Source organism: Leopardus geoffroyi, chromosome A1 (genome assembly GCF_018350155.1).
Source record: "Leopardus geoffroyi isolate Oge1 chromosome A1, O.geoffroyi_Oge1_pat1.0, whole genome shotgun sequence".
Taxonomy (NCBI): Eukaryota; Metazoa; Chordata; class Mammalia; order Carnivora; family Felidae; genus Leopardus; species Leopardus geoffroyi.
In genome coordinates, this window is record NC_059326.1 from 119,624,899 (window position 1) to 119,646,991 (window position 22,093).

At 42.5% G+C, this 22,093-nt stretch overlaps 1 long non-coding RNA gene across 1 annotated transcript; it reads left to right on the plus strand.

Annotated features, from left to right (window-relative positions):
• The first annotated feature begins 14,883 nt into the window (after positions 1 to 14,883).
• Positions 14,884 to 20,301, plus strand: LOC123605504. The gene is made up of 2 exons (XR_006715785.1): positions 14,884 to 15,020; positions 19,559 to 20,301. It is a non-coding gene; the product is annotated as an uncharacterized LOC123605504 (long non-coding RNA).
• The last annotated feature ends 1,792 nt before the right edge of the window (positions 20,302 to 22,093 follow it).

Genomic DNA, 22,093 nt, shown 5'->3' on the forward strand with positions numbered 1-22,093 from the left:
GAAATTACTATTTCCTTCAATTATGCATCTAGGTAATAAACCACAACAATACCTATGAAATCAGTGACTTTATTATCAGTACAGATATTTTCACACTATATTAGTTTTTGTAGGTTATCTCTTAATATCATTTATACTTACCACCTCTTCAATATTATGTTTATTATACTTGCATCTAGATCTTGTTATTCCATGCATGAGTAAAAAACCACATACATAGCTGCATCATGAATCTGCTTTTAAATATTTTGATGACCATATTTCCATATAATTAATTGGCTTCCTTTGTAACCTTGTGTATTTTTTATGCATTTGAAAACATTACTCTAAGAAGGTAATCCATAGGCTTCACACCACACACACACACACACACACACACACACACACACGTGCAAACATTAAGATTCTGTATACATGTCACTTTCCCTCCCAGCCTCATGATAGATGCTATGCAATATAGAGAAACATCAGGCAGAAAGCATCTACAAAAGAGGTATCTCAATACCACCATGATTACCTAAATTCAGAAATGCCACCAAGTACAGCAGGTATGAATCTCAGTACACAAACTTGGGTGTGCAAGAAGTTAAACTATTTTTTTTATAACTTAGTTCCTATTATGAACCTCTTTCCATCAGGAGGGCAGAGTTCAGGGTGTATCCTTTCAGGGGGTGGGTATATGGGTTTCAGAGGGGAGTGTAGTGCCTGGTCATTGTGGAACAGGCTTTATCTGACCAGTTTCCCCTCTTCTTTGGTGTCTTCAACCCTGACTGACCTCAGTCTCTTGTGCAGCAGGCAGTTTCTGGGTGGCACTTATTCCTAGCCCAGGGCTCCTTTGGGGTGGTCCCTTATTGCTGAGCCCCACCAGGTGTTTGGGGGAAGAAACAGCCTGCTCTTCCCAAGCCATGCCTAGAGCTCTGTCCTTTTCTGCATTAGGACCATCTACCTGGAAGTACCAAATAGCATTTCTACACTGCAATCTCATTTTCTCCCAGGTGCAGCCAAAGCTGGGTGACTCTCTTCTCTCAGATCCCCCAAATGTTCTAGCCTTTGTCCCCCTTACTCCTAGTATTTCATCCACGTGGGCAGCAGTGGGGGAAGGAGAAGGGAAGAGACTGAAGCCATTTTTTGATATCTGCTTGAATCTAAGATTCCTTACTCCCCTGCTCCTCCTCAATTACTCTTAATTTGAACAACTTTCTAGTCTAGAAGGCTAGAAAGCTTTGATCCTACTTTCTCTATGCTTGATTCTCCCTCGCCCCCCCCAACTCTATTCCAGCAATGTGAAATGCAAAAGCATACTATTAAAAATTCAAAAGCCTGTGCTCTATGTCTGCTTCTCCCAGAAGCAATCTTGGCCAATTTAGGGAAGAGTGAAGGGGTTCACAGGAAGCATGAGGAACAACACATAGGGTAATTTCCAATATTCTTTCTACAACAAGAACACACAAATTCAAATATCAAATACATGAACTATCATTGAAAAGAACAAATCCTTTTTCGCCGTCAATGAGAAATTCCATAAATTAGTGGAAAATAAAAACGATGTGTTGCGACATGGATGCTGGGTGTTTGGAGAGGCTTAGTCTGTAGTCAAATGACGTGCTTCCATGTGCTGTGTTCTCATGTTATGGCAATCAAAATAATGGCTCCATATATTAAGAATGGTTGCCTGTCATCTTGTATTAAGTTCTGTCTAAGCCCCCAGATTGTATGAGTTTGCCTGTCCTGTGTTTCTACAATACTCTACGTAAACATCTATCTTTTAACTCTGGGAAAACTCTACAGAATAAGGCAGTAAGGAATGAGCAGTGAGGAAGACTGTGTTGCCAGGCAGAATTTAGGCTCTGAGGGCAGGGGAATTGGGTGGGTCTTCTACAGCAAAAGATAACAAATCAGTTTGTGGGGTGGGAGGAGGCAAGCCAAGCCCTGTGATATTGATTGCCTGCTTCCCTCTGGGCTTGTGTGCTGGGTCAACACTGGGTGTGAGTCAATACAGAGGTTCAGTATCAGCTTCAGGATCAGTGTCCAGCTGCCCCTGCTACAGACGCAACGGGCTAAATTGGGATTATGGTTCTCAAGTCCAGTCTGCATTTTCCAGGAGCTAAGAGGTCAGACCAAGGCCACCACAACTTAACACTTTATTATCTGCTAATCTTTCAGCCTCCTGTGAATAAGCTCTTGGAGGGCAGAAACCATGCTTTACTCAGTACCAAGCCCCATCACTCTGCATGGGGACAAGCAGATAGGACGCGCTCAGTAATACCTACTTCCCGATGCTTACTGAGTACGTCTGTTGTGTGTGGTTCTGGGCTGACACTTGAAATGCACTATTCTAGTTCAGCTTCACAAACAGCCTCTGAGATATAGACAACATGTGAGGGAGAACAAACATATCACCCCAGGTCACACACCTGGTCACAGGGCCAAGTTTGGAGACAGGAGCGGCAGACAGCTGAGGCCTAACCGTTAAACACCTGCTATGCTGAAGAGAAAGCCCTCAAAGCATTCTACAAGTTCACCAGGCGTCCGGAGCCTGCACTCTCCATGTCCAGAGCAACCGTAGCCAGAGATGCAGAGATGGTGCCAACTCTAGGATTTGCGTTTCCATGGTTGCAGGCCCTGGCAGGATTTCTGCCTACCATAGAGCAGAGGTGAGAGTCTGAGCTTCTTTGTCAAACGATAAATCCTGACATAACTATATTTGTATTCTCCAAAGAGTCCAAATTCAGCTCACTGTGCAGCAGCAAGAAAACCCACACGTACAGCAGCACCAATAGAATAGGCACCCTAAGCTCACTGCATTTTCTTAGGGATGGTCCTCAGGCTCTGGTTTCCACATTTGTGGAAAAAAAAAAAAAAAAAAAAAAAGACACTTGTGGTTCTCTATCTCTGGACTGGCAGCTCAGGTTTTCAAACACAATTTTCAGGTTTCTGCTCAACAGAGTTTTAATTTCAGCCGTTCTGAGGCCAAGTCTGGGAGTCTGTATCTTTGTTGTTGTTGTTGTAATGTTTATTTATTCTTGAGAGAAAGAGGCAGAGCACAAGCTGGGGGGGGTAGACAGAGCAAGAGGGAGACACAGACTCTGAAGCAGGCTCCAGGCTCTGAGCTGTCAGCACAGAGCCCGACGTGGGGCTCGAACTCACGAGCTGTGAGATCATGACCTGAGCCGAAGTCGAACGCTTAACCAACTGAGCCACCCAGGCACCCCTGGGAGTCTGTATCTTTAAAGCTCATGTAGTGATTCAAATGCTCAGCCTAGCTGGGGAAATAGTAGTCTGGGTCATTTAGTCATTCTCTTCCTGACTGGATCACCCATTTCGGGGATTAAATCCCTGAGTATTGCCATGGGTTTAGGGTGCTATGGAATTTTTTTTTTAGTAAGTTTATTTATTTATTTTGAAAGAGAGAATGAGTGAGTGAGGAGGGGCAGAGATAGAGGGAAAGAGGGAAAAAGAGACAGAGAGAGAGAGAGGGAGAGAGAGAGAATCCCAAGCAGTATCCATACACTCAGCACAGAGCTCAGTATGGGGCTTAAACCCATGAACCACAAGACCAAAACCTGAGCTGAAACCGAGAGTCAGACACTTAACTGACTGAGCCACCCAGACGCCCCTAGGGTGCTATGGAATGTTTAAGAGGTGTTTGGGGATGGAGACTAGGGAAGATATTTGAAGAATATGAGCATGCTAATATATCTGATGGGTATTAAGAAAGGCTTAATAGTGGACACCTTTACAGTGGACATCTATTGCCTTTGCCTGCGCAGTTTCATTTCCCTACTTTTGAAAATGATATCCTTCTTAGAAATTGTTTCATTCCCAATTCTTCACCCATATATCTTGGGTGGTGTTGAACCCACCCTCTTTCTGACTTCAGGGGTAAGTAGGGGTTACCCTTGCTTGTCCAAACAAAATAGGCGTGGGACTCAGGAGGCAAATGAGGCTGAGTCTCAGTGCTTTTGATGGCTTGGTTACAAAACTTGGCACTGTAATCTTACAGCTGCTGGCAGCCTTCTTCTCTGATTGCAGGGAGGATGCTCAGTGGAAAAAAATGAGACCAACACATAGGAGACAGATATCATAAATAAACTTTTAAAAGCACAGACTACAAAGTTTTAAGCAATGATGAATTTTATTACATGAAGATTGAATTTCTGTCAATGACACCGTGGATGCATTTAATAGGAGGCTGGCAAAATGTGACAAAGCATTTGTAATGTGTGTGTGTGTGTGTGTGTGTGTGTGTGTGTGTGTGTGTGTGTGTGTGAGAGAGAGAGAGAGAGAGAGAGAGAGACAGACAGAGACAGACAGAGACAGAAAAAGACAAATATCTAGAATATACAAGGACCTCTGGAAATCAAGGAGAAAAAGATTGCAAATGGGCACAGGATATGAATAAGAGATTTACAGAAAAGGAAGCTCCAAAAAGAGACAAGCCTATGATGACTGCTCAAAATCATGGTGGTAAGAGAAGTTTAAATTAAAAAACTACATATGACATATGAGTTTATATCCATCAAGTTGGCAAAAATCAGGATATTGCCAAAGGTTGGGAACAACACAAGGATACAGGAACATCCATATATTGTTGAGAGTGGAACAGGGTGGGGGGTGGGGACCACTGCAACTCTTTGGGAGCAATCTGGCCCAACGTGGTTAATTTAGTTCTACACAAACCCCATGCCAGTGACCCAGGAATGCTTCTCAAGGGTCTGCATACCAGTGGGTGTCACAACCAGGTCCACAGAAGGACATGTTTTGGGTTTTCGTAGAAATACTGTCTACACTGGCAGGCAGTTATAGGTTCCCACCCCTGGAAGAAAGAGTGTGAAATGAGAATGGACTACACCGCGGATTGCAATGGAACAGTTGGAAAAAAGAAATGAAAAAGAAGAACGTATAGAGGCATACAGATATGTGTAAGAAAAGGAGAGGACAGGGGCGCCTGGGTGGCTTGGTCGGTTAAGCGTCCGACTTCAGCCAGGTCACGATCTCACGGTCCGTGAGTTCGAGCCCCGCGTCAGGCTCTGGGCTCAGAGCCTGGAGCCTGTTTCCGATTCTGTGTCTCCCTCTCTCTCTGCCCCTCCCCCGTTCATGCTCTGTCTCTCTCTGTCCCAAAAATAAATAAACGTTGAAAAAAAATTAAAAAAAAAAAAAAAAGAAAAAAGAAAAGGAGAGGACAGTGACAAAAGAAGAAAAAAGTGTAAGATCTATAACCAAGTGCTATTTGCATAAATTAAAAAAACATGCACATGCAGGGCTCCATCTCACGACCCTGGGGTCATGACCTGAGCTGAAATGAAGTGTCGGACGCTTACCCAACTGAACCACCCAGGTGCCCTAAAACAATATACATTTTGAAAAAACACATTCAAATAAAAGTATATACACATTCAACATATTAAAATGAATGCCCAAAGAGGATCCCAGCTCCTATGGATTTTAAGCAAAAAAGTGAACAAATAAATATTGGATGATGCCAATAAGTGCAATGAAGGAAAAAGCAAACAAGCAAACAAATGAACCCAAGTGCCAGGAGAAAGGCTAACAAGAAAGATCTACTTTGCACTGGTAGGTAGGTCAGGGAAGGCTTCTCTGAGTTAGTGATATTTTCATTGCAATGGGACCCAGGGATAGTATTGGGGTCAATAGTTCTAGGAGAGCAGATGAATGGAAGAAAAGCCACAAGAAAAGTTCTGAGGTAGGAGAGAACTGGACAATCAAGGAACTTAAAGAAGCCAGGATAATGGTGACCAGAAAAATGGAGTCCCTTTCCTTGAGAGCTCCTGGGTTGTGGTGTGGCATGTGTGAAGGTGGGAATACAAAATCAGAACCACCAGAGCTCAGGTTGGGAGGTGTCCAAGGGTTCTTAGCGCTAACAGGCAGCAGACTACTCCCCTGGTAGCGCTGTGTTAATGCCACATAATTAGCCCGAGCTGTAAAATCCATTCTTAGTTTGCACAGTCATTATGGGGAGGAAGAGTAACACGTGGTCCACGGAAGCCTCCTCGTAGTTTTGCAACAACCAGCACGGGTCTGGAAGGGAAAGTTCTGCAATTTTAATGTGAGGCCCCTGCGTGGAATTTATGCACTAACCAGCTCCCGCCTGCTTTAAAGCCTTCACAAAAGAGTAGTCTGAATAGATGGAGGCTGTGTGGGTAAGTGGGTAACAGCTCAAGCTTGGGATCTGAGAGGTCTTGTCTTGTCTTTTTATAGTGGCAACCTCAGTCTGATGCTCCATAGGGGCTCAGTTGTATCCATGGGATGGGTAAGTAAAGAGCACAGGCTCTGGAAAGCAGAATTTTGAGTGAGAAAGGCATGACACAGTAAGACTAGTTACACCTGCAGCTCCCCCCCCCCCCCCACACACACACATGCACAAACACACACACACTGCCAAAGCCACAGAGAAAAGCAAAATTAAACGGAGGAAGCACCAACATGCTGGCAGTAGTTATATACATTACATGGTGGGTCTGTGGATGAATTTAATCTATATTTTTCTTTCTGATATTTAATATATATTTCTGTAACTTCAGTTTTCATGTATTTCTTTAAAAGAATAATTTTTTTAATGGAAAGAAGTCATTCATAAAGGGAAGAAAGAATGCTGTTGAAAATGGCCTTGCCACCTCCTTTTAGGAGACGAACTGCATTCATATGTTTTTGGTGGCTGATGGTTATGTATGTTGCTATCCATATCTGTATCTATATCCCCAAAGTCCTGCTTTTGAATGTGCAGAGACTGGGGGCTCAGTCAGTTGAGCATCCTACTTCGGCTCATGTCATGAACTCGTGATTTGTGGGATCGAGCCCCAGCTCTCTGCTGACTGCGTGGAGCCTGGACCCTGCTTCGGATTCTGTGTCTCCCTCTCTCTCTGCCTCTCCTCCGCTCACAGTCTGTCTCTCTGTCTCAAAAATAAACATTAAAAAAATTGAATATGCAAAGAGTGAATTGGAGCATCGTTTCAGGTGGAGTTGAAAGCTAAAATTGTGCATGAAGAAACAACAAGATACATGAGTCTGCGCTTGCATCTGGGGAGAGAGGGGCCTGAGAAACACGGCAGCAGACAGAACCCCAAATGAGAAATGAGTGCTGAGAAATCTCCCATGATGCGGATTTTGGAAATTATTGAGAATAGCCGTATCTAGGTTTCCATGTTGCCGGCTGGTAACAAAATATCTCCTATGGGCCAGACCATGTGCTTGGGGTTAGGGCTATGATATGAAAAGGAGAGACAAGACCTCTGTTGCTGTGGCCTTTATGTTCTGGGGGAGGGGTTCCTAATAACAACTTGTATTTATATAGCACTTAATATGTGCCAAGCACTGTTGGCAATACTTCACATGCATTAGTGCCTCGTAACAATCCTATGAATTCCTTATACCACACATGCAAAGTCTTTTTGAAAATAACCAAGTTAAATAACTTTCCCAAGATCCCTTAGCCACTAAATGATGAGGCTGGGATTAGAACCCACCATTCTGCTTCTCAGGTTCACAAACAAAGGCAGTGACAGGTTTCAGTGATTAACAAACCAGGAAACCAGGGATGGCATCTACACGGACAAAACAGACAAGGACAAACTAGGCAGTAGACTGTAGGGTATCTCAGTAGAGACCAGAGGGAAAGAATAAAGAAGTTACAATCCCTTCTTCCTCACCCTGCTCCAAGTATCTTTTGCATGGTATCTTTAAGCCAGTTTCCAAAGAGACATTACTACAAACCAGCACAATATAAAGCGATACAGAATTAGCCAGGTCTTGCAGGGCTCCAAATTCATGCCCAAAGTACACAATGTGCTTTTTAAAAGCAAGAAAGTAAGCTTATTTTGAACAGAGACGCATGGATAGTAACATTGCCCGTTCATGAACGATCATTGCTAAGTGGAAAATTATTCTAACAACTTTTATTGTCCGGAAGTAATCAGGACTAAATAGCTAGTGAGAAGCATCTATAGTTTTCCAAATGAGACCCTTTCCAAAGTAGTGCCTTGGGTTTTCTGACCATAAGAAAGGCTCTTGGTGGATTTGATAGACATGCCGATGTATGTGCCTTGCTTCCATCCCCCTGCTTCTGAGTGGGCCCCTTGTGAAACACCTGGTGAAATCTGCTGGACCCTGCTGCTAGGTAGATGTTCCTCAAGAGATCTCCATGCTGTAGAATCTCCTGTCTCCTTTATGCCTCTCCTCCATGTCCCTCCTTCTTCCTTCCCTTTGAACATGCACCACATTTTTGGTGGCCAGAATTAGATCATACATACCAATGTGGCTATATGCCTTCAATTAAAATATTTTATTTATTTTTTAAATTTTTAAAAATGTTTTTATTGGGGCGCCTGGGTGGCGCAGTCGGTTAAGCGTCCGACTTCAGCCAGGTCACGATCTCGCGGTCTGTGAGTTTGAGCCCCGCGTCAGGCTCTGGGCTGATGGCTCGGAGCCCATGTTTTTATTTATTTTTGAGACAGAGAGAAACAGAGCATGAGCAGGGAAGGGGCAGAGAGAGAGGGAGACACAGAATCCGAAGCAGGCTCCAGGCTCTGAGCTGTCAGCACAGAGCCCGATGCGGGGCTCGAAACCGTGAACCGTGAGATCATGAGCTGAGCCGAAGTCGGAATCTTGACCGACTGAGACACCCAGGCACCCCCCACTTACTATATTTTTACCCTGTGTCAGTCCTTCACTTTGGTACTTTACCTACATTTAATCTTCAAAATAATCCTGCAAAGTTATTATTATTATTAGCCCTGCTTTACAGATAAGGAAACAGACCTAGAAAAAGTCTCCATATTATAAATGCTCTTAAAAGTTACCCAGTGTAGGGGCGCCTGGGTGGCTCAGTCGGTTGAGCGTCCAACTTCGGCGCAGGTCATGATCTCATGGTTCATGAGTTCGAGCTCCCCCCACCCCGTGGGGCTCTGTGCTGATAGTTCGGGACCTGGAGCGTGCTTTGGATTCTGTGTCTCCCTCCCTCTCTGCTCCTCCCCTGCTCACACTCTGTCTCTCTCTCAAAAATAAATATTAAAAAATAATAAAAAAAAAAATTTATTCAGTGTAAACATTTCACAGAGGGGATTACAGCCTGGAGGTCAGAAACTTTTCTCAAGTCAAGTCAACCAGTGGCTGAATTGAGACCAAAGCACTGGCTTCTGAAGTCCCAAAGAAATTCTCTTTCAATTACAAAGCACAGCTTTTTGTGACCTTTTATCCTTAAAAAAGGTCAGAACTCTGACAAGGCATTTAGCCTCTGGGAGCCTGTTTAAATAGGCAAAACATTAGAGTTTATCTCATAGAGCCTCTTCAGGGTTAAATAAGTAAATGACTATAAAGCACCAAGTGCAGCACTTAACACGTTCCAAGGACTGATCCTCTGGTAGCTTCCACTCTTACCACTATTGTCATTTATCTTAGTCTGTTTGGAATGCTGTAACAAAATGGCACAGACTGGGTGCCTTATACACAATAGAAACTGACTTCTCCCCGTTCTGGAGGCTGGAAAACCAAGATGAGGGTTCCAGCGATCACATAAGGGCTGTCTTCTGGGCTGCAACCTGTTTGCCGTGGCCTCACGTGGCAGAAAGGGCTAGTGAACTCTCCAGCGTGTCTTCCAGGAGAGTACTCACCCCATTCATGAGGGTTTTACCCATGACCTAACACCTCCTGAAAGGCCTCACCTTCCAAAATGTCACACTGGACATTAAGATTTCAACATAGGAATTTTGAGAGGATGCAAACATCCAGACCACAGCAATTTTATTAATTTATTAATAGGAAAACTAAAGGAAACAGTCACTGAACGCCTTGATGGTAGGGATCATGCCTTTAACTCAGCACTGCATGGAACTTCCTAGCACCCTGCCTGATCAAATCAAGCCAATGAGCTGGCAAACATATGATGGACCAGTCAGCCTCTTTTTACTCCAATGCCAGTATCTTAACCCAAGTGAGGTGTGCACGTCCTGGTGGCATTTAGGATGATTCCAGATGGCACGTGTTTTTATATTTTAATAGGTATGCATTTATTTTAATAAGTATTAGAAAAATACAGCTAAAAGATAAAATCACTGATATAATGGATAACCTTGCTCAGGATGGAGCTAAAGTAGGTCGATTTAAGAATATTAAGCAGATAATAGAAATGGCAGTGTGCCATTACAAGAGCTAAGGTGGGATGCAAAGACACTTTGGGAAGCAGTGATTTAACCTACACTGATGATGACTGGGCTTGTCAGTTGAGAATAGTTTTATTTATTAGTAGCAGTAGTCTTTTTATTTTACCACTATGCTCTCTTCTGAAATAGCTCAGTCAGCCTGTATTTTACACATACCCTCCATGTCTCTGTTTTTGCTCTCACTCTGGCTTAGAAACCCTTTTCTACTCTCTTTACTTGGAAAACTCCCACTGGTCCTTTAAGTTTTGGATAATACACGTGTCTCATCAGAGAAGCAGGACTCTCTGGTACCTTTCCTCTAGCTTCACCAAGCATCTGCTTTACAACCCCATCTCTGCACTTAGCCTGTTGTATGGGAAATAAATGATCACATGTCTCTCTCTAGCCCTACATTTCTGGAGCTTCTCAAGGGCAGGTATCACGCCTTATTCATCTTTGCATCACCAGCACCAAACACAGTGCTTGGCATAAGGAAGCCACTCAATGTTTGTCTGAAATGAACTATGACTCCAGGCTGCAAAAGAAATAAAATCAATGTTTCTTCTTGTTGGCCCCTTGAAACTGACTGCCTGTGGAATGCACAGGGCAGTCACCAAAGAACTTTGTAGCTATTCTGTCTCATAAATATTTTTCAGCTTATCAAATGTGAGAAAGTCAAGAGGTGAATATACCAAAGAAGGGATAGCATGTGTTCAAGCTCTAGAATATGCAAACTTCTATTCTTTGGAACTGGTAACCTGGTTTGAACTTGCAACTTTTAATTGGGACAAAGCCCTGGGGAAAAAAAAAAAAATCCCTCCCATATGCAAATGATTCCATCTGTGATCCTGTTAAACATTCGTTACTTCAGCAGAACCTTGCCAAACTGCCACATTATGTCTTCTTTTTGACAATTAACATTTAATCCAGCAACCAAAGAATGGAGAAACAAATAGACTGTGGACTCATTTTAACTAAAGTGAATATTAAATAAAACACAAACCTGCACATTCATTAAGGTCCTGAAGAACTTGCCAAGAATTGCTATTCCCGCCAGTGTGATCAATCACTAGGCTATGAACTTTCTATCAGGACAGAAAAGTATACTGGGGGTAGGGGGTGGGTTGCGAAGAGATACGGATTCTATCTCCAATTTTGCTCTTGGGTAGGGCCTTGGGCAAGGCAATGAACCTACTTAGACTTTAGTTTCTTCCTCTATAAATTAAGGGTTTGGACTAGGTACTCCTAGGGTTTATTATTAAGTGTTTAGTCAGTACTTATATTTAATTTAATAAGTATCTGTTGAGTACCTACTATGTGCTAGATAGGCACTGTTCTGGATCTTTATAGGCAATAACTGGCAAGATAGACAATGTCTCTGTTAAACTGGAATTTATATTTAGTTTTCAATGTTTATTTATTTATTTTGAGACAGAGTATGCACATGAGTGGGGAAGGGGCAGAGAGAGAGAGAGGGAGACAGAGAATCCCAAGCAGGCTCCACACTGTCAGCACAGAGCCCGATGTGGGGCTCAATCTCATGAAGTGTGAGATCATGACCTAAGTGGAAATCAAGAGTGGGACGTTTAACCAACAGAGCCATCCAGGCATGCCCCTGGATAGAATTTTTAGTCTGATGATAGAGGTTAAACATTAAACAAATGATTATGTATGATTATGCAGGTAACGATTTAAGTGTGGTCACACTAAGTGCGATGAGGATAGTGTGAGCACACATGAGCGAAAGGCCTTAGGGTAGGCCTTTCCCAGAGGTCAGGGAAGGCTTCCCTGCGAATGTGACATTTCATAGCAGTATCTGCGGGAAGAGAGCGGCCCAGGGGAAGAACAAGATGAAGGCTGACCCAAGCAGAGGAAGGAATCCAAGTGCTTGAGGAACTCAGAGTAACTACTGAGGGGCTGGACAGTCACGTGAGCTGCAGCCAGTCCGTGCAGAACAGTACAGGCCGTGGAAAGTTCTGCTTCTTTCCGTGGCAGTGGGAAGCCATCAACAAGGGTGAGATAATCGGAGGTAAAAGACTCACAGTAATTCTGATTAAGAGAGGTTTCTCTTCTCTATCCTTATCTCCAATTTGTGATAGGCCCTTGTTGGCACGATCTTAAGGTGAATCTGTGAAAATTAATAAAAGGGAAGCCTCACTGAAGTAGACCCGGGACAGTAGGAGGGGAGCCTGGAAGGGCAAGCTGAACTATTCAATGTCAACTTTGGAAGCACTGCCAATCACAACCCTAATGGAAGAATCTCGAAGGAAAAGTCACCAATGGCAGGTGTCAGCAGGGAAAGATGTGCACCTTATCTCCTACAGGTAGTCGACACCCCTGTAGCCCAGTCAATGAGAAACCATCAACAACCTGAACTCTTGCTTCTCACTTTCCATCTCCCACCCTCTCCCCCGTAACATAATGTCCTTCTCCTTTGTTTGCTGCAGTTGCCTATTGTTTTGCCATAGCTTGCTTGTCCCAGATTGCAATTCTCTGCTATTCCTGAATAAATCCATTTTTGCTGGTAAAATAACTGGTAGTTTTGTCTGTTTGTTTTTTAAGGTTAACAGATTCTTCTGGATTATAATTACAAAAGCAATATTGCCATCAGAGGCTTCTCTGGGGTTCTTGACTAATTCCACACGGGCTCACGGACTTCCCACAGTTGGCAAAGCTTGCTTTGCACATTACCACAATATTTCAGCAAAGAACACGATGCCAGAAGCTTTTGCAAACTCTCACCAATGGCGTGGCCACCCAGATGCTCTTAGGCAACAGACCCTTTTGTAAGAGCAAGGTGGACAGTGTTTTAAAGGAAGTCAGTGCCCAGCTTGCTTTGGACTCCATAAAGCTCACTTTCCCCTATTTCTCTTTTCTCTTTAAAGGATCTAATAGCTTCCATTTAGAGGTTGAGGTGAATTTAAATCATCTGATCCCTCTTTCAAGGGAACTAGCATCCTAGATTTAACTCCTATTGTAGACTGAAAGGCTCTGTACTCAAAAAGACTCTCAGAAATCAGTCAGTAGATGGGGAAGAAATTGTGGTTGTTTGAAGGGGGGAGGTATGGAAGGTTGGCTTGAGAAGCTTTTGAAGTGTGCCTGTGTATGCTTCAGCCACATGTCACACTAACCTTGAAGCATGTAGGAGCCATTTGGAAATTGGCTATAGCACCAATCCCCTAACAAATACTCTAGGAGATTTTTTAAAATTCTGCCCTCAACAAAAATATTATGTTGTTTTTTTCTGTATTTAAAAAAAAAAATGTCATCGCTTCCTAAAATGCTAAATACTGCTGCAAATTGTTGATGCTCTTGAGCACAGACCATAACAAGTTGACCCAGTTTGGGGACCTGAAAGTCTACCTTGCTCTGGGATAGATTCAAGGCTCATAATCCATCTAGTAAAGAGACACTATTTGTCATTAGGCTGTAACTTTAACCATTTGGTGTAGAGCCAATCCAGCAGTTTACCCTGAGGAGACTGGAAGAGAAACAGGTAGGATAGAGTCTAGGCCTGTAATTCCTAGAAGGGCTATGTGGTTAGGGGCCTGGGCTACTGACCAGACTGGAACAACAAGCCCAGGGTGTGTGAGGATGTGCTTCCCTGCGGAGGCCAGCACTTCCTCAGGCAGCTCTGCTGGAGGTTGTGGTCGTGAAAAGCCACATCTTCAGATAATGCAGTGACAGCGGAGGTGACAGAATCGCCAAATTGTGCTGTCTGGGGCCACACTGCAACAGTCTCTCAGAGTTGTCACAACAAGGAAAACATGGTATAAGAGAGTGGGTTTTTTTGTTTTCTTTAAATTTTTTTTTAATGTTTATTTGTTGTTGACAGAGAGGGAGAGAGAGAGAGAGCACCAGCAGGGAAGGGCGGAGAGAGAGAGGGAGACACAGAATCCGAAGCAGGCTCCAGGCTCTTAGCTGTCAGCACAGAGCCAGATGCGGGGCTGGAACTCACAAACCGTGAGATCATGACATGAGCAGAAGTCAGACGCTCAACCGACTGAGCCACCCAGGCGCCCAGAGAAATCCTATTCTGAATTAACTGTAGGTCATGGTCAGCAAACAAACAGGAGACCCACAAATGTCAGAAAGCCGGCTTTAAGTGCAACGTACAGCATCTGAAAAACACTCACTAATTTCCTTCCCAAAGCATGTAGCGTCTTACCTTTAACCAAGAATTTGTGGAAGGAAAGAAGGTGGGTCCTCTTTGTGCTCTGGATCTCTGGCAACTCTACCATGTTACTCTCCTGTCAGTGAGTGCTTTAAAAACATTAGCTTGAACGCAGCCTACACTATTAATCATCCTGTTTAAGGAGATCCATACTGGCCATTCGGCAGCTGTTCCTCCAACCAATATGACAATAATTTCACAGACTAATTCCAACTCCGACAAAGAGGGATTCAGATTCTACCTCTAGTGAGGCAAATGTCTTCAGCTCTCTGAACTCCATTTTCTTCATATATAAAAATGGAAAAAGCCTTTTTACCTTTGTTGTCAAGGATTAAACAAAGTGACTTTTTTTTTTAAGTGAGTAACAGGAGTTCTGATGCATAAAGATGGTCAATAAAGGGACCGTCTTACCTTTCCTCCTGCACCTTCTCAGCTCCTCATCCACCTCTCCCCCCACCACAGCCCCACACATACCCCGGGGATGACGAGTGGCTTCCATCACAACAGATCACTGCCCCCAAGAAGGCAGACACTAATGATGGACAGAAGCAGTAAAACATGCTTCTTAATCGCCCATTTAGAAGCTGCATGACCACCGATAAGTCATTAACCAACCTGTGCCTTAGTTTTTTTTTTAACTGTTTGATGGAGATACCAGTGACTACCTCAGAGGCTGAGTAGGTTAGGATCAGGTAAGAACACGTACGTAAAGAGCTTGGGACTCTGCTTGAAATACATACCTTGTCATGAAAACTAGGTGTCGTTGTAATAGGTTGTTGCATTTGATGTATAGGCTGGGTGATGGTAAGACAGGTATATGAGAGAGAAGGAGAAAAAGAAAAAAATCTCATTTGTTATGAAGAAAATAAAATACAATATATTATTATCAGAGAAATGTAGCCTGATTCCATAACTATGTTAGAGCTTCCCATTCCAAGATTTTACCTACATAGTTAAGGAATGGTAGAGAGGGAAGAAAACATAGCTCAATTATTATAGTATTTCCAAAGTTTTTACAACATGGCGGGCAAGCATTTTCTGTGAAGGGCCACCAAGTAAATATTTTAGACTTTACAGATCACATACAGGCTCTACTCATATGTTTTTATTCTTTTGTTTTTATTTTGTTTCTTACAATCCCTTACAAATGTTAAAACCATCTTTCGGCCCACTGGCCAACATTTGCTGGTAAAATCAGTTACCGTATTTTAGAGAAATTTGAAGAAGGATGTAATGAGTAGCTAAGCTTAGAGTTTAGAGCATTACATAATTGCTGATAAGGGAGAGAGATGATTGCAGTATGGGCAGTTAGACTGCTAGTCAAAACCACTGACAGATACAAGCAAGACAAACCTAGAGTCTAAACCCAAGACTTAACGAGACATTCTTTCCACACCTAAATGTCTTGGGATTTATTTGTCGCAAAAGCAGCAGGAAATTTGTTTAGCCAAAGCTGCTTATGACTGTTAGAAGAGAATTTTCCATGGGCCTCTTGGGTTTCTGCACATCTTACAAGTAAAGCACTCACTGCCCATCTGCTCCAGACTATCTTTTAAGGGATACTGGTGTAGTGAACAGTCTCGTCTCTCTCAGGAGCAAAATGCAAGCATGTTACTGCCTTCTATAAAAGATCTGGGTTCCCTAAACTTTAGGCTCTTTTCCTATGACACACATCATTTCACATGCAAATAGCAGCTGACCTTCTTCCTGATGCAAGAAAAGGCCATGAGTAATGAACGGCCCTTCATTTCTTACCCTGAAACCTTACATCATCTGTCAACATCCACGAACCTCTGGCAGGATTACTTCTTAACTTGCATGTAGGGGGAAAAAATCCCCTCAAACTTTTTACAATTTTTAACAGTGACAGAAATGGAATGAAGATGAGGTAGAATGATCTAAACCAAGGAAACCAGAAAACACTGTTTTAAAAGCTACCTTAACAAAGAGCATTTAACAAAGTCTGAAAACAGTTTGATGCCCTGACACAGGAAAGAAGATGGAAAGAGATGGTAAACACTGACCCGTCCAGCCTGTTTGGGTGATTTGAGTAAATGTGTCACACCGCAAGAGCCCTCCACATCTCTCTGGTGCCTCTATTAAAATCCTACCCACTGTTCAAAGGGATTTTCAGATATCACACTACCTGGAAGTGACCTCTCCATTAAAGCTCAGAAATGTATATTACCCATGTTAACATAGCATTTCGATAGTAGTGATCTCACAGGCAGATTGACGTCTCTTAAATGGTAAATCCAGAGCCGCTAGCAATGTGATCAATAAATGCATGTTTTATTTGTTTAGCTTTGTATTATGACTTTTTCAGTCTTATGTAGATTTAAGAGCGATGACCCATTTTTACTTGCTTTTGTATCCAAATTGGATGATTACTGTGGGCTGAGTTGTATCCCCTTCAAATTAGTATGTTGAAGTCCTAACCCCAGTACCTCAGAATGTAGCTGTATTTGGAGATAGAGTGTTTTAAAGAGGTTATTATGTGGTCATTAGGGTGGGTCTTAATCCAATATGACTGATAGCCTTATAAAATGAAAATTGGACATGGATAGGCACATAGGGGAGACCATGTGAAGACATGGGTAGAAGATGGTCATCCACAAGCTAAGGAGACAGGCCTCAGAGGAAGCCAACCCTGCCAACCCCTTCCATCTTGGACTTCTAGCCTTCAGACTACAAGAAAATAAACAGGCAAAAAAAAAAAATCTGTTGTTTAAGCCAAAATCTGTGGTATTTTGTTACGGCAGCTCTAGTAAACAAATACAGTCCTCTATATTTAGTTCTTAAATAAATGGACTTCTTAAGAAAGCTATTCCTGCCTCTGGGTTAGATATCTCTCCTATTTATTGCATAACAGTTTATACTAACCTCTGTCATATCATATATCTTTCACACTGCATTATTATCTTTCAGTTATTTACTACTAGGCACATTATACAGTATCAATTACATCTAATGCAAGTGACAGAAAATCTGATTTATAGAAGATCAAGCAAAGTGGAAATCTACCGAAGATTCAGGAGTAGATCTAGCTTCAGGCATGTTTTGATTCAAGGACTCAAATGACATCATCAGAACCTATTCTATTTCTATCTCTTAGCACTGCTTTCCTCCACACAAGCCTTCATTCTCAGACTGCATGTGATGGCAAGATGGCTGCCAACAGAGCCAGGCTTATATAATCCCAGGTTCAAGACCAGCAAAACAGAAGAAAAAGCTTGTTTCTCAGTAGTCCCAGCAAAATCCACCAGGTTTCATCTTGTTGGATCGGACCACACACTCATCTCTGAACCAATCAGCGTAAGCAGGGATGCAATGCTCAGGCCATGGTGGAGTTACATGTTCCCCCAGCAACTCAGAGGTAGAGTTAGACACCTGGTATGCATGGACTGAGGGAGAGGTACAGGGAAGAAGAAAATTGAGATCCAGGAGAAGGGAGGATGGGTGCTTGGCAAGCAACTTGTTTGTTGCTCTGATATGACTGTTTAGCTCTCAGAAACTAGATACCCCAGTCTCATTCTATCTTCTGGACCCAGCAAGTTTACCTGAATATAACAATAGCACCAGGGAGTGTGTATTGAATGAATGAATGCAGCAGATGTGGAGTCATCAGTGAAACATGAGCTTTTCATTCCTGCTGCAACGGGACGGAGTACCTATGAGTCTCTCTCATCTCCATAGTTAGAAAACAGCTTGCAGCCTCGCAGGCTGAGCCTGGCCTGGTGGAGGAAATGGCCCTCTTATCTTCCCCAGCAGGGAACACACAACAACCTTGGTGAGATTGCGCATATTGACTCCGTGATCAAATTCTATCTAGACACAGAGGAGTGGGTGAAAATTATGACAAACAAATGGGGAAGGTGTGGAGACACGAATCCTACCCTAAATGTTTCTGTTCTTCATCTCAGCCAGCAAGTGGGAATTGAATCAGATAGGTTACAGAACCACCTAGTGGTCAAATAGCATCCACGCTCACGGTGTACAGACTCCAATTGGTGTGTGTAATGAGCTTAAGCATTGTCTTTCTGGGACTGTGATGTACCCGGGTCACCGAAGGGTCCATGTGTCCTCCCTGGCTTCCACTTTTTCTCCTACTTTTGGAAATGCCACTGGGAGCAGAAATTTGGGATAAAATGAGTCCACTAGATTGGTTTTTCATTTCTACTTTTGTTACAGAAATTGTTGAGAAAGGAGGGATGTTGAAATGGCAAAGGAGACTAAAAATTTTAGTGAAAATGTCAGTGCAACATACCCTCCTTATATCTGGTAATCTGTGGGCATGAAGGTCATAGGAGGGTCCTTCAATTTCTACCTCGTATACTTATGTATTCTTTGACTTATAATACATAACGAAGTAGATGTCATTGGATTAGGGAGCTTTTCTCTGATGTTCTGGGACCAGCATGTGGTCAACCTGCACTAATTGATTTATGAATCTCCCATACATGGGATAAACAAATGACATGGGCATAGGCAGTGGCTTTGGCACTAAATGGTGCTGAAGTTGTTCAGCTGAGAAATTAGTTAATCCATGGGCCTCATTGGTTTGGATACTCCAATATTCTACAGGGATTCTTGTTTCTGGCAGTGTGAGACTCTAAGATCCTGTGACTTACCCCCAAGGGAGTTGGTCTGCTGAGATGTTTGGAGGAAATGAGGCTGGCAGATGAATTTGACATCTTATTCCATTTTGCTAATGGACACACAGCCATGATTTAAAATGCAGCTATGTGACCTAAGATGTTCTATGTGAAGAGTTCTAAAGGTTTTAGATCTAAAGGGTGGCTTATTCGGTTGAGAGTCCAATTCTTGATTTCATCTCAGGTCATGATCCCAGGGTCGTGGGATTGAGACCCACGTTGGGCTCCACACTGAACATGGAGACTGCTTGGGATGCTCCCTCTCTCTTTCTCTCTCTCTCTTTCTCTCTTTGTCCTTCTCCCCTTCCTCTAAAAATAAATTTTAAAACCTACAATTTTTAGATCATAGTATATATAACAGAGTTAGTGACAGTTAAATACATGATATTTACAGAAATATTATCAAAGTTGTATTTAGAAGGGTTATTCTGTGGCCCAAAGGACTGGGGATTGAGAAACATTGGTTCGCAAGATACCAATTAGGAACACGTTATACAATAATTCAGGGCAACTGTTATGATAATTGTCTTGACAACTTCTTTGCCAACATCAAATCTTCCATGTGCTTATTACAGTGCCTGGAGATGAACATGCTTTGGTTGAATGCATGTGTATGTAACTCTGGATGACCACTCATAGCACAGTAGGGGAAGGAGGCACAAGAGAGACACAAAAGAATACAGAACACTTATCTCATATTGGATGGAAGGAGCTGGGGAGAGAGGACATCAAATGAAGAAGACTCTGCCGCTTGCTCATCACTGGAACAGCTATGAGAGAAAGATGGAAATGGAGACGAACAGGGTGGGGGGACTTGTGGATTGTGGAGACGCAACCTGCCAGGGCCAAGGAGAGAGGAAGAGAGAAGATGAGTTTCATTCACTGTGTTTATGTTAGGTTTGAGTGGTTTGAACAAGGGTACAGCTTAAAGAAATGCCCAGCAGGCTGCTAATGACAGGGATTTGAGCATAGGTGAGGGGTTAGTGTTTGCAATACAGTTTTGGATCTCTAACGTGGAGGCAAAGGTTCAAAATGTAAGAAAATAAACTACCTTGGAGAGCAGGATGTAAAGACAGAAAGCTGAGGGCCCACAATTGAGTTCTGAGGAACATTCACTATCCCAAAAAGCGTTGGGAACATTGGAGAAACTTGCAGATGATAAGCTTCTCCAATTGCCAGGTGAATCCGTCTCTACTAAAGGCCCGGAGAAATTACTTGACATTTTAAAGGCAGACTAGGGAGAGAGTTGTTCAATGTCAGATATAAGGGGAAAATCCTTCGGAGATACACAGAGGGAATAAAATATCTCCATCCTTCAGTTGTGCTGTTTCAAAATTCTTAAAAGCAACAAAAATCCAGGTACTTCAATTAAAAAGTTTGCAGCTGAAGTTTGCTTTCATTCCAGCCCATTTGAGTGCACTTTTTCCCTTCTATTTTTGCTTTGTCTCCACTTTGTAAAGAGGTTGTTTAAACCTGTGCCTCAAATTCTCACAAAGCAACCCAGCCACGAGGGGAAAATCAAAAAGGAAGTACAGTGCATTTATAACAGCTTTGCTGGGAATCAGTGGGAGGGGAAACCAAAGGATGCTGCCCAGACCAGTGACCCTTGAGCACTGGGAACAGTTAATTGGCAAACCAGGAAGGAACATAATGGGACGGCCAAGAGTGGCTCAGGCAACCTTTTTAGGATGAAAGGACTACACCTTTGGCAGTTACCGTTTTTCACTTCTTTGCTTCCCAATGGCCCTCCTTTTGTACACTAACAAAAACAGTACCTTTCCAGATGTAATCAGACATCTGGGAACAAGGGACAGAAGAGAGGAGCAGGTGAGCACAATCGTTGCCTTGGGGAATGCCTAGGCATCAAGTAGCTTGTTGGAGGACATGTTGAAATGAACATAGGTGAGTTTTACTGATGGGAGAGAAATCAGTCTCTCCTTTTCATCCTTTTTTAAGGATGGGTGTGTGTGTGTGTGTGTGTGTGTGTGTGTGTGTGTGTGTGTGTGCGCGTGCGCGCGCACCCGCACGTATGTGTGTTACCAGCATTGATTTGGATAGGTAAATGGAAACACATGATTATTGCATGGTGATGTAAGTATGATCGAAACAATACACTTTTTTACTAGGCAGATATCTCATGGAAGCAGGACCCAGGTGTTTCCTTTCTGAAGGAAACTCCCAACAATATTGAACAGCACTGAAATCCACTGTTTACAATGAGAACACATTGACAGAAGAGCCCAGTAATTCTCAAATCGAATTCTTTAAGTCTTATAACACTGTAGATTCAGCTCATGAAGCTACTGAAAGGGGGATAAATCAAAAAGCAATCATTTTAATTATCATGTTTATGTCAACTTTAGCCAACTGCTACAATAATATCACTTGGCTTGTTTTACTGTAATTAATCCAGTAAGTACACAAAGAAAACAAATTGGAACTATTTATAGTTCTGGAGCTAAGTGGAAATGAGATATTGCTCAAATACTACTATAATAAATATAGACTGTTGACACTCCTTCAAATTATGCTTAGGACTTTTAACCATTCATGTTCTTCTTCAACTGTATTAACCTCCATGAAACAAAGAAAATTCCAATAGTGGATCTCATCAAACTTATTTGCAGATGTGCATATGAGGTTGAGTAACCAGGCACTTGCTTTGAGACAAAATTGGATAAATATAGTTAAGGAAATGTTAACTAACATGCATATGCTGAGTGCATTTAAAAAAAAAAAAGTCTTTGCAGTGAGGTGCAAACATATGTGACTTCATGAGTCAGTTCCACAGGATGAAAGCCATGATCAAGATTCACATCATTTAAAGGGCATGGATGCTTCCAGGTCCAGACAAAACTGAATTATATGTAATCAAAAGAAAGTATACATCTGGCACAAAATGGGAAAAATCTATATTAAAGATAATTGTTTTTTTTAAAAGTAATGTCCCTCCATCAGAAAAAACAAACAAATGAAAATTGTATATAAGACCAGTGTTCCACTGTTTATGCACAATACATGCAAATTAGGTCCCAAGTAATGATATTCATAATTGTAAGAAAAAAAATGTCCAAGTTTCCTCATGATGCCAGGTTACTACTGTTGCTGAG